At 37.5% G+C, this 19,507-nt stretch overlaps 1 pseudogene; it reads left to right on the forward strand.

Annotated features, from left to right (window-relative positions):
- Positions 1-1,910: 1,910 nt before the first annotated feature.
- LOC100589596 lies at positions 1,911-2,511 on the forward strand (annotated as a pseudogene).
- Positions 2,512-19,507: the final 16,996 nt, after the last annotated feature.

Raw genomic sequence — 19,507 nt, forward strand, 5'->3', positions numbered from 1 at the left:
CGGAACGGGAAAGAAAATGAAAAATTCATGTCATGTTGGGGGCAGGGGGGATGTTGGACACTATCAGATTTGAATTTTTAAAAGTCAGTCTGAAACAACCAATTAAAAGTGGGTAAAATCTTAAACAGACATTTTACTAAAGCAGATATATGGATGGAAAATAAGCACATGAAAATATTTTCAGCATTATTTTCAATTAGCAAAATGCAAATTAAAGTCACAATGAGCTATGACTGAACACTATCAGAACGGCTAAAGTTAAAAATAATGACAATTCCAAGTGCTGGTGAAGATTGCAAACAACAGGACCTCTCATATATTACTGGTGGGAATATAGAACTGTACAGCCACCCTGGGAAACAGTTTGGCATTTTTTTAAATTAAACGCACACTTGCCATATGACTGAGTAATCCTGCTTGTTAAATAGAATTTAAGGGAGGCCATTGTTTTGGACTGAGCTCCTGCACTAGGCCCAACAGACCAGATCAAAGCAGAATTGAGTCACTTGTACTAAGTGCCATGTAACCAAACTGAACTTAACTCTGGCCACTTTTGAAAAGAACAGGAGATTCACAGCAACAAATCCTAAGGAGCCCAGTCAACCTGAGCAGGTATGATAAGGAAGCCTTGTCTGCTTTAACCCTATAAGGAATGTTACCTGAAGTAACCTGATGTTAACCAATCTGCTTTTTACGCTATGATATCAGTTTTCTTGTTTCTGCTTAAGCTAGCTTATAAAAACCAACTGTTCTGCTGTGCCCAGTGGAGTGCCTTTCTATCTTGTAGATAAGATGTTGCCTTGGCCGGGTGCAGTAGTTCACTCCTGTAATCCTAGCACTTTGGGAGGCCAAGGCGGGCAGATCATTTGAGGTCAGGAGTTCGAGATCAGCCTGGCCAACATGGTGAAACCCCAGCTCCACTAAAAATTCAAAAACTAACCAGGCGTGGTGGCGTGTTCCTGCAATCTCAGCTACTCTGGAGGCTAAGGCATGAGAATTGCTTGAACCTGGGAGGTAAAAGCTGCAGTGAGCCGACATCACACCACTGCACTCTAGCCTGGGCAGCAGAGCAAGACCTTGTCTTAAAAAAAAAAAAAGTTGCCTAATTCATGAATTGCTAATAAAATCCAATTAGATCTTTATGCTAAATTTGTTGAAATTTTGTTTTTAAACACATTCCTGGGTATTTACTCCAGAGAAATGAAAACTTCTGTTCACACAAAAACCTAGGTAAGTAGCAAGAATGACTTGTCTCTGCTTTATGGTATCTGAGGCCTTGGCTGGAATGTCTTGAATAGCTGCGGATGACTCAAATCTGGTGGGCTGGAAGCCTCTGGTAGCATCTTCACTCACATATCTGGCATATGAACTGGGATAACTCAAAGACTACTTAGTGAAAACTGTTGACTATAGCACCTACAAATGACCTCTCCATGGGAATGTTCAGAAGTGAGCATTCCAAGAGGACCAGGTGGAAGCTGTATTGCCTTTTGTGCCTCAGAATCTGACCTAGCCTCAGAATCCACGCAGTGTCACTTCTACCACATTCTATTGATTAATACAAGTCACTAAGGCCAGCCCAAATTCAAGAAGAAAAGAATTAGACTGCACCTCTTCATAGAGGAGTGGCAAGGTCACACTGCAAAAGAGCATGTGGGATAAGAGATATGGTCACCTCTATCCTTGGAAAATATAATCTTCCATAGTGAACAAATAAATTAATCTATGTAGAAATCTAGACAGCCACTGATTTTTAAAAAACCCCACCACAACAATATTAAATAATTTGGGATGTTAAAAATAAGATGGGATTTCAGTACATTGGGCTTCATAGAGACAGCGCCCAGGCAAGTGAGCGTTGGATGGACACTGGGCACCTCTGTGCCTCGCTGATGAAATAATAACTAAACATGGCCAAAGGAGAGCCTAAGAAGCTGAAAGGCAAAATGTCATCATATGCTTCTTTGTGCAAACTTGCCAGGAGGAGCACAAAAAGTAGCACCTAGAAGATTCAGTTAGTTTCTCAGAGTTTTCTAAGAAGTGCTCAGAGAGGTGGAAACCTGTCTGCAAAAGAGAAAGAAAAATTTGAAGACGTGGCGAAGTCGGGGGAGGCCTGTCACAAAAGAGAAATGAAACCTAAATCCCTCCTGAAGGGGAAACAAAAAAGTTCAAGGATCCCAACGCACTCAAGAGGCCTTCTGGAGCCTTTATCTTGTTCGGTTCTGAGTACCGCCCAAAAATCAAAAATAACATCCCAGCCTATCCATTAGTGACGTTGCAAAGAAACTGGGAGAGATGTGGAATAACACTACTGCAGATGATAAGCAGCCATATGAAAGGAAGGCTGCAAAGCTGAAGGAAAAATATGACAAGGATATCGCTGCACACGGAGCTAAAGGAAAGCCTGATGCAGCAAAAAAGAAAGCCGTTGGGGCCGAGAAAAGCAAGAAAAAGAATGAAGAGGAGAAAGATGAAGAGGATGATGTTGAGGAGGAAGATGACCATGAATAAGCTGGTTCTAGTGCAGTTTTTTCTTTCTTGTCTGTAAAGCATTTAACCTCCCTGTACACAATTCACTCCTTTTAAAGAAAAAAATAACTGAAATGTAAGGCTGTGTAAGATTTAACAACTAAACAGTGTCTTTTTTTGTATAGTTAGCACACTACCAAATGTGTAGTTAGCTAGCCCTGTCCTGAGAGTATTTTCAATAGCCACTAATCTTGCTTGTTACAGCAAGGGGGTTGCAAATTGGCATGGAAATTTAAAGCGGGTTTATGTTGGTGCACAGCACAAATTAGTTACATATGGGATGACACTTTTTTCATCTTCAGTTCTCTCTGATGCAGCTTATACAAAATAATTGTTGTTTTGTTTACTAAATGCTAATTTTTAATTGCAAAAAAGTTGCAGCTGTTTTGTTTGACATTCTAAATACTTCTAAGTAAATATAATTTTAAAAATTAATATTGTTGTCCTTTTCATAGGCCTGAAATTTTTCTTCCTGAGGGGGAAGCTAGCCTTTTGCTTTTGCCCGTTTTGCATCACACGAATTATTACAGTGTTTATCTTTTCATATAGTTAGCTGATAAAAAGGTTTTATCTAGATACCCTGCTTCTCATCATGGGAGTAATAAAAGTTAAATTGAGACCGTTTTCATCCATAACTGAATCCCCAAATCTTGATCAGTTGATAACAAATTTCATGTAACCCACTTATATTTACAAAGTGAAGAGTAAACAAGCTACTCATAGCAAGGGGTTATGAGAATCAAACACCTTGAAAGTCTGTTTTTGAAGGACTAATAGAAAAGTATGTTTTAATTTTTACGTGAGGACTCTATATTCTTTCACTCCTATTACCATGTAGTGGTAGTTATATCTTGCAGTTCCTACACTGAGAAAGAACTGAGAATGTATCCCCAAAAGCATGAGCTTAAAATACAAGACCACCATACTGAATATTTTTTTGTTGATGTTAGTTCCAGTGAAAACTGAGAGTGCTGGCTGTAAAGGTCTTTTCCCATTTCTCTAAATATGGATTGCTCAGGAAACTTGAGACTCTCCATTAAAAGTATTTCTAATTAATTGGGCCAGCTTTTAAAATGACAATGTCAGATTTAAAATAGGGTATATTTTCCTATAGTGCAGTTTACCTCTTTATAAATCGAACAGATGTGAGGAAAGAAGACATTTAAGCTTTGCATCTCAGTATGAAGTATTCAATTTATTTGAATTTGATTTTTCTTTAAACTTATTAATTAGAGTCAGCTTCTTCTCTGCCTAGCAGTTTAGGGAAATTTGACAATTTTGTGGGTTTTGAGATTATCATTATCTTAAAGTGCCAGTATTTTAAAGTGGCATTCTTGTAATTTTACACGCTTTTGTGATGAAGTGCTGTTTTGTTAAATAATTATGACTTACATTTTTTCCATTTGTATTTTTATGTAGTTTTAGGAATAATCCTGAAAATCTAAGTCATGGATGATACTAATACACTAATCGTTGCAGAGTTTGCTTTTTAAAAGTTGGAAATAAAATATTAAATAACAAAAGATAAAAACCCTGGGCATCAATGCTTATAGAGGTTCTATTAATAATTGCCGAAAATTGGAAAATTGGAAAAATATTGGAAAAAACTTAACTGAAATCCTCTCCTTCAAACAAGAAATAAGTAACGAGAAAAATTGCCAAAAATTGGAAACAACACAAATATCCTTCAATAAGTGCTAAACTGTGGTACATCCATACAATGGAATATTGTAGAATCTAGGTGATGGGTAGACAAATGTTCACTGTAAAATTCTTTCAAATTTTCTGTATCTTTGAAATTTCATAATAAAATATTGGAAAAAATTTAACTGAAATCCTCTCCTTTAAACAAAAAATAAGTAACAAGAAAAATCCTTCATGAATCCAAGCCAGCAGCTCTCATTTGAAACTGAAGCACACCACATGCTTTCCATATTTGGTAAGAAGAACAAGGGGAAATAAGAAAATTAATCAAGGGAGAACCTTGCTGTCTTTCAGATAATTTTCAGAGCTTTGCTTTGTTGTTTATGAGAAGAGAAAGTCACTCATTTCTCAAAAGACAAGAATCAGCATTTCTAGACTAAAAAAAAGAGCCAGGTGCCTATTCCTTGATTTATTTGTAAAGCTGTCCGGGCAAGTGCAAAAAAAAAAACAAGTACAACCATATTCCAGGAGCCCTTCTTTTATTTCCCAGGTTGTGTATTCTGTATTTTATCATAGGTGTAGCAAAGGTCCTTTTGTCCTACTCTTACTTCCCCAGTCCTCCAAATCCTATCCCTGTCTCCTCCTCATATTAAAACCTGAAATCTATTCATAGATCCTAGCCTTGAGATATGGCTTTGATCCCTGCTAGGTAGGTAGGTAGACTCTGTAGCATAAATGCAAGATCTAAATGCAAACAGGGTGGAGTTGAGTGGGGTGAAAGTCTTGTGAGGAGACTGCTTAAGTTATTCGGGTGTCTTGTGTGGAGGGGTAGAAGACGCCACACACTTCAATTGTTCCCGCATTTATCCGCACAATAACACATACAAGCTGTTGCATATATTAGTAATTTTTGGATCTCAAGTGAGTCTCTTGTACACAGCATATATAGACAGGATCATGTTTTTTATCCATTCCATCAATTTTGTCTTTTAGTTGTAGAATTTAATCCCTTAACATTTACAGTAACCGCTGACAAGGAAAAGCTTACTTCTGTAATTTTGCTTTGTCTTTTACATTTCTTATAATTTTTTTCTTCAGTGCTTCCATTGGTGCATTTTTTTGTGATTCATTGTTTTTTTTTTTCCCTAGTGTTATGATTCCCTTCTTGTACCTTTTTCTCTACGTTTTTAAGTTGTTTGGTTGTAGTCACTCTGGGGATTGCAATTAACCCCTTAACTATAGCAATGAGGTTTGAATTAACAAAAACTTAAGTTTCAATAGTATTAAAAAATTGCTGTCTTTGGGATGCTGGTGAGGGAAGATCACTTGAGCCTAGGAATTTGAAACCAGCTTGGGCAACATAGGGAGACCCCATTCTACAAAAAATAAAAAGCTGGGCATGGTGGCTTATGCCTATAATCCCAGCTACATGGGAGGCTTAGGCAGGAGGGTCACTTGAGCCCAGGAATTCCAGGCTACAGTGAGCTGTGATCATACCATTGTACTCCAGCCTGGGCGACAGAGTGAGACTTTACTTCAAAACACACACACACACACACACACACACACACGCAAACTGCTGCTTTATAGCTCCATGCCCCCTTTATGTTGTTATCGTCACAAATTGCATCTTTACACATTTGTGTGCCCATTAAGATAAATTTATAATTATCATTTTATTTACTTGCTTTTTAAATCATATAGGGAAAAATAGGAGTTACAAACCAAAAATGTTCAATACTACTGGCTTTTATGTTTACCCATATGATCACAGCATGAGTAAATCCCACTGATGATGATGTATAATTCTTTTTCTATATTGCTGAATTTTATTTGTTAATTTTTTTGTTGTTTGTTCATTCGTTTTTCGAGACAGGGTCTCGCTCTGTTGCCCAGGCTGGAGTGCAGTGGCATGATCACAGCTCACTGCAGCCTCAACCTCCTGGGGTCAAGTGATCCTCCCATCTCAGCCTCTGGAGGAACTGGACTACAGGCACATGCCACCATGCCTGGATAGTTTTCGTAATTTTTTTTCTAAAGAAGGAATTTCACCATGTTGGTCAGGCTGTCTCCTGAGTTCAACAGATCCACCTGCCTCAGCCTCCCAATGTGTTAGAATTACAGGCATGAACCATCGTGCCCAGCCTTATTTGTTAATATTTTTAAGGACTTTTACATCTATATTCATGAAAGATAATGGTCTGTAGTTTTCTTCCTTTTTCTCTTTCTTTCTGTTTCTTTTCTCTTTTTTAAAAACAATCTTTGTTTTATTTTGTTACCAGGGTAGTTTTAGTTTTGTAAAATGAATTGGAAAATACTCCTTTTATTTTCTGGAAGAGATTGTGTGGAAATGTGTTAATTCTTCTTTAAAATTTGGTATAATTCTCCAGCAAAACCATCTGGTTTTGGAAGTTTTTTCGGAGTTATAAAAATAATAATTCAATATTATTACTAGTTATGGGATTATTCAAATGCTACATTTTGTATTAGGTAAATTGTGGTACTTTATGTTTTCCAAGAAAGTGGTCCATTTAGTCTGAGTGGCCAAATTTATGTGTTAGAGTTTTTCATAGTATTCCCTTATTATCTTTTTGATTTCTGCAGCGTCCGTAGTGATATCTTTTGTTTCATTCTTGATATTAGTAATCTGTGTGCTTTCTTTTTTTGTCAGTCTTGGTACACATTTGTCAATCTTATTTATCTTTTTAAAGGACCAGCTCTTGGTTTCATTTTTTTTTCCATTTTCATTGTTTTCTCCTCTTCATTATTTCTTTCTTTTTGCTTAATTTAGGCTTATTTTGTTCTTATTTTAGGTACTTGACGTAGGAGTTTAGGTATTAATTTGAGACCCTTCCTTTCTTTTAATCTATATGTGATGCTTTCCTTTCATTAACAATTTTGTAAGTCTGGAGTAGACACCTTACACCAGACAAAGACACCAGCTGACTTAAATGTAAAGCTAGGATTGAGAAGATAGTAGATGTTGGTGACATAAAGGAATCGAGGGTGCTACAGCAGGACAGCATGAGCTTTAGAGGCATTGACAATATAGTTGGGAACTCCAAGTTGATACATGAAATAATGAGTGCCTATTACAAGAATACCACTAAATGTTAGCTTGAGTTGGTACAAGTGCTAGTGGTAGCAGGAGGAAGGAAAAATTGAGTGAACAATCACAACAGAGTGGAAATGAGCATGAAGTAATTTCTGGTGACAGAGGCCTGTCTGCCTGACAGAAGATCTTTATATAGCAGCAGGGAGAAATGGGGTTGGTGAATTAGGGTGGGGCCAGATATAAATGAACTGAAAAATCGGAAAGATTTGTACTTGATGTGGTAGGCTGATGGGCTGGGATTCATTGACAGTACCATATGAAAGAAAAGGCAAGCTGCAGCCATGTTACCTTTCTGCCCTCACTCCTCTAACAAACTGATTGGCAGTTGCAACTCCCCAGGCATGGTCTGTGGAATATGGCAAGGCAGAGAGCCATCTCCATAAGAGGGAACATACCTTAAAAAGTAATGGGGATAGGAGTAAAGAAAAAAAGAACTGGGCCGGGCACGGTGGCTCACGCCTGTAATCCCAGTACTTTGGGAGGCCGAGGTGGGTGGATCACCTGAGCTCAGAAGTCCGAGACCAGCCTGGCCAACATGGTGAAACCCCATTTCTACTACAAATACAAAAAATAGCCCAGTGTAGTGGCACATGCCTGTAGTCCCAGCTACTCAGGAGGCTGAGGCAAGAAAATCGCTCAAATCCGGGAGGCGGAGGTGGCAGTGAGCCAAGATTGCACCACTGCACTCTAGCCTGGGTGATAACAGCCAAACTCCGTCTCAAAAAAAAAAAAAAAAAAAAAGAAAAGAAAAGAAAAAAGAAAAACTAACTTATGACACCCTAAGAACTCCAGAATACTCCAGAATTAGGAGATCAGATATAAAAAGATAATCTTTCTAGAGGAAAAGAGTAGTGCTGCAAACATACAAGAAATAATAAGATGAGGTCTTTTGGGGAGCTATCAATGACTGATTTTATATCTTGTGTTTCCCCAAATGCTTAGTACACAGCCTCATGCACTGATGATGTTCACCACATTTAAGCAGGAAAGAAATGATTCGTTTTGATTTAGCTTGCTGGTTCACATGATCCTGAAGCTCATAGAATATGATTAAGTGAATAAAATAATACCATCATGAAATTGGTTATTGAGCATCCACTACATGCCACGTACTGTTACTAGACTAATAAAAAAGCAAAATAAAACAAAACTCTTTTCAGTGAGTATGCAAGACCTTGACCAAAATAGTTCTTAGATGTTTAATACTATGCACTTCTAGGGTAGGCTATATACCGTCATCTTCCCAGAAAGATTAATGGTGTCTATAATTTCAACTTTCAAGAGAAGATACAGTCAAGAGAGGCAGTATTGCATAATACAAGAGCATCTACTTCCAAGTTTAGCTGCCTGTGTTTAAATCCTTGCTGTGTCTTTTACTTTGAGTTTGACTGTGGGCAAGTTACTTAGTTACTTACCTTCTCTATGCTCTATATTACTCAATTATCAAATATAATAATAATAATACTGACCTAGGTTGTTGTATTTAACAAATTAATATAGATAAAATATTTCATTAGCTCTTGGCACATTTTAAGCTTTTGGTTAATGTTAACTGCCGTTATTATAATTACCCAGCCTCTCTTAAAAATCTACTTTTATTGATACTGGTTATTTATACCAGTTAGTTGCATATAGCCCTTAAACAAAAGTCTTATTGACTATAAATATTTACAGCTTTATGATAACTACTATTGTCCCTCTTGCTCAGCTGAGATAAATACAGAGAGATTGCCACAGGCTTTGGGGTCAGATTACCTGGGTTCTGAACTAAGTTCTACTTTATACTAAGTGTGAGCCAGAACAAGTTATTTCAGCTCACCATGCCTTGGTTTTCTCACCTGTAATCAGGAATAATGTTATGTACCTCGTAGAGTTGCTGTGAGGCTTAAATGGGATAATGGTTGTAAAGTATTTGGCACAGTGCCTGGCACAGAATAAGTAATAAATATTAGCTAAGTGGCACACATAGTAACTCTGGAAAGGGAGAGAAATGGGGAACTGAAATTCTCTCCTCCTGCGCAGAGTAGGAGTTCTAGTGTGGATCAAAAATAAAGCTTAGTTCTGGAGTCCACAGAGCCACACAATTAGACCACCCTGCTAGGGTGGAGTATAGGAAATATAAATAGAACTGGTCTAAGGCAAACAAACCCTTGCTTTCTTTTGGCTCTCTTGGATCCCTTCTTTTCTGCATAGTTTGCTCTTTTGATTCTTTCTGATCCCAGTGGGTTGGTGCAGGAAGACACCATTCCACAGCTCTTGAAAATTTGAGCAGGATCAGGGTGCAGCTCAGGGGAAAGGAGACAGAGAGTGGGTGGCTTATCTCATCTAGATCTTATAAAAACAGGAAGGAGAACGAAGGGAAAGGGAGTTTAAAAAGAGAGATTGAGAGACAGAGAGAGAGTGCGCACACTTTTTTCTATGTTCTCACTAATTTTCTCCTTTTTGGCCAAAATTTTAAGATCCAGTGAACTAAGATATGATGTGAGCTGAGCTTGCTTTCTTGTGTGAACCCCAAGCTAGATGGGAAAAAGGAATCCCTGGCAGTATACATGTTTCAATCTAGCATTGAATAAAGAGAGTTCCCTCAGTGCTATTTATCTCCTGGATAATATAGAGGTTTTTTTAAATGGCCACAAATTCATTGTCACTCCTTCCATCAAGAAGTGGGATCTGTGGATACCCCATTTTCCATAATGTGCTTATTTCACATTGCATGCCTGTATCAAAAAACTCATGTACCCTATAAATCTACACATCTACCCTATAAATCTATACATCTACTATGTACCCACAAAATTTAAAGTAAAATAATTTTAAAAACAAACAAGCAAACAAAAATAAGGCCACGGCCAAATATGGGAGCTTGTTGCCATGGTTAAATGGTGGTAGGGCCAACTTGACCTGATTTCAGAGATGGAAGAACAGAAAGAGGAAAATCAACACTGAGGGTAAAATTAATGCTTTATTCTTAAGTGATCCTGTGAAGAGGAAGTGCCAGGTAAACTGGGATCAGTTTCTAAATCTGTCTGTATCTCTCTTTACCTTGAGAATTTACCTTTGTTCACTCTAGCTCTGGGGGGAAAGCCTCAGATGCTGGTTTCTTCCCACCATCAGCACAGCTATCCTCTCCTGTAGTTTCATGCGGGCTCACTTTGCAAAACTGGAATGGTGACAACAATGAACACCTCATCTCAGAATGCCTGGAAGGGTCAGTGGAGTTGGGGCAATCTGAAAGGAGGAATTGGAAATATCTGAGGAAGCCAGTGTTTTACCACCTGGTTTTCAATCATAAACTTCATTAATCTGAAGGAAGTTGAGCTATTCATATTTACAAGGAAGCATCCAAGGTCAAGTGTTCACTGTTAATTAGAATCCTAGAACTTTGGGGCTTAAATACCTTCAGAAGCCTTCTGGTTGAATCTCTCATTTTACTCATGAGAAAATTGAAGCTCAGGGAAAGGAAGTCACTTGGATAAATTTATTAAACCACAAAGTGGCAGAAGCAAGGAAAGAAACCTGGTTTTCCAAGTCTGAATCCAGAGTTATTTTTACTACATCAGTGCCTCACAAACTTCAATATGCACAAAAATCACTTGGGGCTCTTTTACAAAAGACTACTAAGGAGAAACAAAATTGACTTACCCATACCATCGCATTTCTTCTTATCTTATCTTTTATCTTGTGCATGTTTATTTCACCATCTTTCTTTGAGATACAAACTGTTTTTCATTTTTCGTCTACCTATTACCCCTGCTTTCATTTGTCCATTTTGACACTTGCCTTGGTATTAGTACCAGTAAATAATGAAATACGCCCAAGAGAAAGGATAAGAAATGTGATGTCATGGCTAAGTCAATGTGCTTCTCCTTCGTGGCCTTTTGCAAAAGGTTTGTTGAAGGTGGAGGTAGAAACTGGTTTCAAAACAAGTTTGGGAGTTATTTCTGGATTTCCTGTCCCCTGTATTCATGGAAAATCCAGAGCATGCAGTATGAATACACAATAGCGTGCCCAGTTTTATTCTGTGGTTTGTGGAAACTGGTCACACTGCTTTATAGCCACACCACATATATTTAAAGGCTATAGCTATGCAATGGGGTTTCATTCCAAATGATTCAGAAAACTACTTCAATCTTTTACTTTGTCAGTAGGGTTCTGGCTGGTACTTAGAGAAGAACTAGATGAACAGGGAAACTTATGACTTCTATTTAAGCGAGGCAGGACCTTCAAATTAAGTGGGGTTATTTTCCTTCCCAATTTTAGAAGATACAAGCTCACATTGGAGCTAGTTCTCTGCCTTCCAAGCTTTATGACTCATGTGACCTTACCTTGGGTAGTTCACTTCCTTCTCAGGGCCTCAGTTCCCTAATTTGTAAAATGAAGGACTGGACTACTTCCAAAGCTGTTATATTTCAGTTACCATGTTCATTCCTTGAACATAGTAATTGATGTGCAAGACAATGACTAAATCCATGAAATCTCCGACTATGTTCTCCAGGTTCTCTTACTTCCTAACGTAGAAGGGGCACACAGAAGATTTTCAGCCACAAAAGTTGAAACAATGAAACCTTTTTTGGTTACCCTTTAGTTACCCAGAAAAAGATATCAATCAGAACTTTTCTCTCAGCCACCAAGAGTTCTGGTAACCTGTGTTTTCCCTCTGAGAAGGTTTCCTGCCAGTGTCCTTTATGCTTGTCAGTGACAAGAAGCAAGACTAGGGGTAAGAGTGGGAGTAGCTGGAGTCTGGACTTAGCGGGCTGCAGAGTAGTTGACAATCATGTTTTCTTATTAGGTGTCAGGAATGACCTTGGCCATTTATGAAATATAAGTGACCCCAGGGAATGCTTAGCAGTCCTTTAAAAAAGATTTAGATTAAAATTCCGGCACTGCCATTTTACAAAAGAGAGTAGAGGGAAGGGAAACATCAAGCTAAGCTTGACCTCCTCACCTTGTGATTCCGAACTTCAAGGGTCTCTGGTGACAGTACTATGCCTTCCTTGTGCTTGAGGTCACAGGGTCTATCTTTTACATCTAAGGAAGTAGAAGCTTAAGCGAGCTCAGGCAGAATTGGCCATGTGATATTTTTAAAAGTCCATATAAGGAAATTTCATGCTGCAGCCTGTCAGTACTGCCAATTCTGCTCATGAATTTTCTATTCCGTTTGACACTTCTGTTTTCTGGAGTTATAAAAGGAGGAGTGTTACTTCTTAATAAACTTCCTCTTCCACAGCGGGATAGAAAGGAACCATAGTTGAAAATAGGAGTTTTTAAGTGTGGCAGAGCAAGCCCAGAAACCGGGGTTTTCAGCCTAGGTTATCTTCTAACTAGCAGTGTGTCCTTGGGCAAATAGTCCTTCTATGGCATTTTTTTTTAATCTGGAAAATTAAAGAAGGTCAGAGTATAAAATCTCTAAATTCTCTTCCACTAACACAAATATGTGTTGCTTTTTTTTCAACTTTTATTTTCGATTTGGGGGCTACATGTGCATGTTTGTTACAAGGATGTATTGCATGATGCTGAGGTTTGGAATACAGTACAATTGAACCCATCATCCAAGTAGTGAACACAGTAACCAAGAGGTAGTTTTTCAACCTTTCTCTCCCCCCTTATTGTCCCCAGTGTCTATTGTTCCCGTCTTTATGTCCATATGTACCCACTGTGTATTTGGTTCTTGAAATGTTTGTGCTGAAGTACCCTGGAATTTGATTCTCAAGCAACTAATGCTGCCATCTTGTGGTCAAAACAAGTTTGTCTTTTTGTTCTAAAGATGGCTCTCCAGCTAAGACACAGATGATGATGTGCATTCATTCAGTACATTATCATCTATGTATGTGTGTATATCTATCTATCTATGTATATCTGTCATCTATCTGTTTATCCATGTCTCTATCATCTGTTCGTTATCTATGTATCTATCATCTGTTTATCTATCCTATTTTTTAATTTTTTATTGAAGTATAACATACATACAGAAAATTGCACCATTAATAAGGATGCTAAATTTTCACAGACTAAGCATATCTGGCACCCTGATCATGAGACAGAACATTACCAGATCCCACAAGCCCTCTTTGCCCCTTTTTAGTCACTGCTCCCCACCGCCAACCCACACTCACAGTGAATTTCACAAATGTAACATTGTGCAAAAGAAGGCCAGATATAAAAGTTAGTACACGCCCCCTGCCCTGGGTTACCACTATCCCAATTACTAACAGCATAGATTTATTTTGCTTGTGTTTGTACTCTATAGAAATTGAGTTATTTTCTATGTATTCTTTTGCATCTAGTTCTTTTTGCTCAACATTATGTTTATAAAATGTATCCATATTGTTGCATATAGTTGTAGATCATTCTTGTTGCTGTAGAGTATTCCTCAAGAGCCTCTTAAAAACTGGTCTGTGGTGGCTGGGCGTGGGGGCTCACGCCTGTACCCCCAGCACTTTGGGAGGCCTAGGTGGGTGGATCACTTGAGGTCAGGAGTTCAAGACCAGCCTAACAAACATGGGGAAACCCCACCTCTACTAAAAATACAAAAGTTGGCCAGTTGTGGTAGCGTGCACCTATAGTCCCAGCTACTCGGAAGGCTGAGGCAGGAGAATCGCTTGAGCCTGGGAAGTGGAGGTTGCAGTGAGCTGAGATTGTGCCAGTGCACTCCAGCCTGGGTGACAGAGCAAGACTCCATTTCAAAAAAAAAAAAAAATTGATATATGATTAAATTAAATTGTATTTTTTTCAGTATGAAAGTCATGTTTTGTGCATGGTGGGAAAATTTTTTAAAAAGTAACTCATAACCCTCTTCCCAAAGGTAGATTAACCATCATTAATATTTTGGTGTTTTTCATCTCAATATTGCTTCGATATATTTTTTCAACATTTAAGATAGTTGTATATAGAATTGTATATATAAATTTTGTTACCTTAATAGTAGAATGTAAACATATCACTGTGTTATTAAACATCCTCATGGATGTCATTTTTAATTTATTTTAATTTTTGGAAGTCATTTTAAATAAATAACATTCGCTTACATTTGGGGTGCTCAGAATATTTTTTCTTTGTTTTACTATGAGCAAACTCAGTGAACATCCTTGACCACAAAATGTTTTCTGTTCTTTGGATTGTTTCAAAATTTTAATAAAAGTACTAAAAGTAGAACTTTGGGGTCAAAGCCTTTAGAAACAGAAGACAGCTTCAGTTTGTGCCTACGATGCAGTCAGTGATAAGACACTGGGGGAGAAACTGGCACATACTGAGTTCCTAGTATATGTACCAGACATTGTACAAGGGGCTTTACGGACATTCTCTCATTTGATTCCCCGAAAAACTCTATGAGGTACATATAATCTGCTTTTTTGGAGAGAGAAAAATCAGAACTCGAACAAGTTAAGTAACTCATCCGAAGGTGCACAAGAAGTAAAATGGCACAACCGAGATTTGGACTCTTATCTGTCAGGCTACAAAGCTTGTGCTCTTTCGACTACACCACACTGCCCCCCAGAGTGCAGTTTGAATGATGCAACGGAAATAGACCCTCTTCTCCAATTAATCATCTCCACGGGCCTGTCACAGTTCCTAATAAACTGTACATGTTATCTTGGCAGGGCAAAATTCTATTTTTCTCAGCCATTACATTAAAGCAAGAGTATCAGAGTGGTTCTGATCTTCTAGCAAGGCCTAAGAATAGAAATTGGGCCCCAAGAGAGTGTGAGCAGTGTTTGCCTGAGAAGAGGAAGAAGCTGTTTCCCAACTATGTTCATACTTCTTGAATTTTCTCTACAGTGAGATGGAAGTTGCCTTTTTTCTCTTGTTTCTCTTCTATTAATACATCTGAGTGCTCAGTCTTCCCTGCCCCATCCCTCTGACTTTTCCCCAACTTGAATGTTGTAGTAGCCAGCTGGTGCACACTACTAAAGTTCTCTATCTCTCCTTTCTGCGAAAACTAAAGCCTCATGGCTGGGTTTTTGGATACCCTTCCTGGTCATTCCAGCTGCTTTCTAGTTTCACTATTCCTTCCTCCTCCTCACCTCCTGCCAAGTACCTCTTTATTTCTCCAGATTCCATCTTGTTATCTGCTACTACTATTACTACTACTACTACCCGCCTCCCACCAACAACCAATCTCCCAGATTATCTGTAGCTGCTTTGGGAAGCAGACGGTAGAGTCCTGAGAGAAGGAAATGAGAGAGGAAAAAAAAAATGTCAGCTAGGGCCGGGCGCGGTGGCTCATGCCTGTAATTCTAGCACTTTGGGAGGCCGAGTTGGGTGGATTGCCTGAGCTCAGGAGTTCAAGACCAGCCAGAGCAACATGACGAAACCCCGTCTCTACTAAAATACAAAAAATTAGCCAGGTGTGCTGGCACACACCTGTAGTCCCAGCTACTCAAGAGGCTGAGGCACACGAATTGCTTGAACCTGGGAGGCAGAGGTTGCAGTGAGTCGAGATCATGCCACTGCACTCCAGCCTGGGCAACAGAGTGAGACTCTGTCTCAAAAAAAAAAATAAAAAAGTCAGCTCAGCTCAGTTGCTGCATGTTAGATAAATGTCAGGCAGCTGGAGTACAGCATGAGCACTTGAAATGACTACTGTGAACACAAATGCCGGCTTGCTGCACCCTGCCTTAGGTATGAGACATGAAAGAGATGTCAGTATGTCCTTCCTTGTTCTGAATTGCCCAACAAGCAAAGCCTTTACCAGATAGCTATACTTCCCTCTCCGCCAAACTGACACCAAACTAAAACTCTCCCTGCAACATCCTCACCCTGATGCTAAAGTTTGTACCAAGTTTGGGAAGCTAATGAGCATCAGACTCCTATTATTTTAAAAAATGATGCTGGAACAATGATATATCCATATACAGAAATAAACAATATATCTCAACCCTTTTCTCATAACATATATTAATACAAAAATTAACTTAAAATGGATTATAGACCTAAATGTAGGTGTTAAACTATAAAAGTCTTATAGGAAAACCTAGGAAACATGATAAACATAACTCTTTATTACCTAGAGTTAGTCAACGGTTTCTTAGACATGACAATGAAAGCATACGCAACAAAAGAAAAAAGTAGAAAAACTAGACTTCATCAAAATTTGTTTGGTACAACAACAAATTAGATAGCCTAGATAAAATGGATAAATTCTGAGAAACACACAAATTACCTAAACAGACTCAGAAAGAAACAGAAAATCTGAACAGACCTACAACAATTACAAAGTTTGAATCAATAGTAAAAAAATAAAATAAAATAAATAAAAATTTAAAAAAACCTCCCAAAAAAGAAAAGTCCAGGACGAGACGTTCACTGGTGAAATCTACTAAATACATAAAGAAGAATTAATACCAATTTTTCTCAAATTCTCCCAAGAAACAGAAGAAAAGGGAATATTCTATGAAGTCAGTTTTACCTTGATACCAAAGCCACATGAAGGCATCACAGGAAAAGAAAACTACAACTATCTCATGTGAATATAGCTATAAACATTCTCAATAAAATTCTATCAAACTGAATTCAATGGCATATGAAAAAGACTATACATCATGAGCGAGTGGGATTTATCCCAGGATCAAAAGGATTGTTTGGTATAAGAAAATTAATCAATGTAACACATTACATTAAAAGAAAGAAGAAAAAAAACACATGATAATTTCAATTAAGGCAGGAAAAACATTTGACAAAGTCCAGCCACCCTTTCTTGATAAAAGCTTTCAACAAATTAAGAGTAGAAGAGAACTTCCTCAGCATGTTAAAGGGCATTTATGAAAAACCCACAGCTAGCATCCTCCTCAATGATGAAAGACTGAAAATAGTCTCTTAAAACCAGGAGCAAGACAAAGATGTCTGCTTTTACCACTGTTATTCAACATTGTACTAGAAGTTCTAGTCAGATAAATTAGGCAAGAAAATAAATAAAAGGTATCCAAATTGGAAAGGAAAAAGTAAAACTATCTCTATTTGCAGATGACATGATCCTATATATAGAAAATCTGAAAGAATCCACCAAAAAACCTACAAGAGCTGTAAACAGATTCAGTAAAGTTACAGGTTAAAAGATCTACCAACAAACAAACAAAAAATCAGTTGTATTTCTATACACCGGCAATGAAAAGGAAGTTAAGAAAACAATTTTACTTACAATAGTATTAAAAGAATAAAATATTTAGAAATGAATTTAATCAAGGAGATAAAAGACTTGTACACTGAAAACTATAAAACATTGCTAGAATAAATTAACACCTAATAAAATGGAAACACATCCTGTTTTCAAGGATTGGAAGACTTAATATTGTTAAGATGGCAATACTACCCAAAGGAATCTACAGATTCAATGCAATCTCTATCAAAATTCCAATGGCCTTTCCATAGAAATGGAAAAGCAAATTTTAAAATTAGTATGGAATTGTAAGGGGCCCCAAATACCCAAAACAATTTTGAAAAGGTAAGACAAAGGTAGAGGATACACACTTCCCTATTTATTGGGCCATCTAAAGACATGAAATACTGATACATGCTACAATGTAAAAGAACCTTAAAAACATTACAGTAAGTGAAAGAAACCAGACATAAAAAGTCACATATTGTATCATTCCATTTATCTGAATTGTCAAGAATAGGTAATCCATAAAGACAGAATAAAGAATGGTAGATGCCAGGGGCTAGAGGAAAGGAGGAGTGGAGAACAACTGCTTAATGGATACAGTGTTTCCTTTGGAGATGATAAAAATATTTTGTTACAAGAGGTTGTGGTTACCCAACATTTTAAATGCACTAAATGCCACTGAATTGTTCACTTTAAAATGATTAATTTTATGTTATGTGACTTTCACCTCAATAAAAAAAGGTAAAACTTCTGTGCTTCAAAGAATACCATCAAGACAGTGAAAATACAAGCCATAGAGTGGGAGAAATATTTGCAAATCATATATCTGATAAGGAAATTATAGCCAAAGTAATGAAATTTTATAGCTCTACAATTAAAAAAAAACCCAATTAAAAATGGGCAAAGTATTTACAAGACAGTTCTTCAAAGAATATATGCAAATGTCCAATAATCACATGAAAAGATGTTCAACATCAGTAGTCATTAGGGAAATGCAAGTCAAAACCACAAGATACAATTTCACACCACTAGGATAGCTATAATCAAACAAACAAAACAGAAAATAGCCAGCATTGACAAGGATATGGAGAAATTTAAACCCTTATACATTGTTGGTAGAAATGTAAAATGGTTCAGCCTCTTTGGAAAATAGTTTGGCAGTTCCTCAAAAAGTTGTGCATAGAGTTATAAATGACCTAGCAATTCTACTCCTAGCTATATACCCAAGAGAAATGAAACCATATGTTCACAAAAAAAGTGTAATTATACATAAGTGTTCATAGCAGCATTATTTGTAGTAGCCCCAAAGTGGAAACAACCCAAATGTTTAATTGATGAATGGATAGACAAAATGTGATATATCCATAAATGGAATATTATTTACCTTTTAAGATACAGTTCAAGTCTGTAAAGTATTTTCTAATTCTTCCTCACTCTGACTCTAGGAATCATTGACCACCGCCTCCTTCATGCTCCCACAGTACTCCACACATGTGTCTATAATGTTTTGCTGTACTTTTAAGAAATGAAACTATCTACCACCACACAGTCTTATGCTTAAATCAACATGATTTTACTATTGTACTGTCTTCATCAACATAACTCTACTATTCCAGGAAACTTTTGCTTAGAAAATTGAAAGTTGCAAATCAACTGTATTGTACATTCCAGGGACTTACTGAAAAAACGATCAAACTCATCAGGAGCATCAAGCAATAGTTACAAGCAAGGACTCTTTGAACTCCACTCCTCAAAATCCTTATGTGCTGGATCTACCAATCTTAAACTACTGTGTCATGATTCTTAATCAATTATAACAATGCCCTCTTCCCATTGAAAGACCTGCCTTAAATCAGACTTCAAAACTCATAAATATCCCAAATTCACCCTCACCATGTGTAGATACTACTAAAGTCTGTTAAGGTAGTGCTACCCCTTACTGCAAAGAGAATAAACTCAGCTTTGTTTCATCAACAGTTTGTTTTGGTGATATTTTGGAGTAATAAGAAATCAATGTTTATTTACATATTTATATCTCTCTATTAGATTTCTAGTTCCTTTAAAGCACAGACTATGTCCACTTCATCTTTTCATTCTCCATATCTAGCCTAACCCCTGGA

This window comes from Nomascus leucogenys, chromosome X (assembly GCF_006542625.1).
Source record: "Nomascus leucogenys isolate Asia chromosome X, Asia_NLE_v1, whole genome shotgun sequence".
In the NCBI taxonomy this organism is placed as follows: domain Eukaryota; kingdom Metazoa; phylum Chordata; class Mammalia; order Primates; family Hylobatidae; genus Nomascus; species Nomascus leucogenys.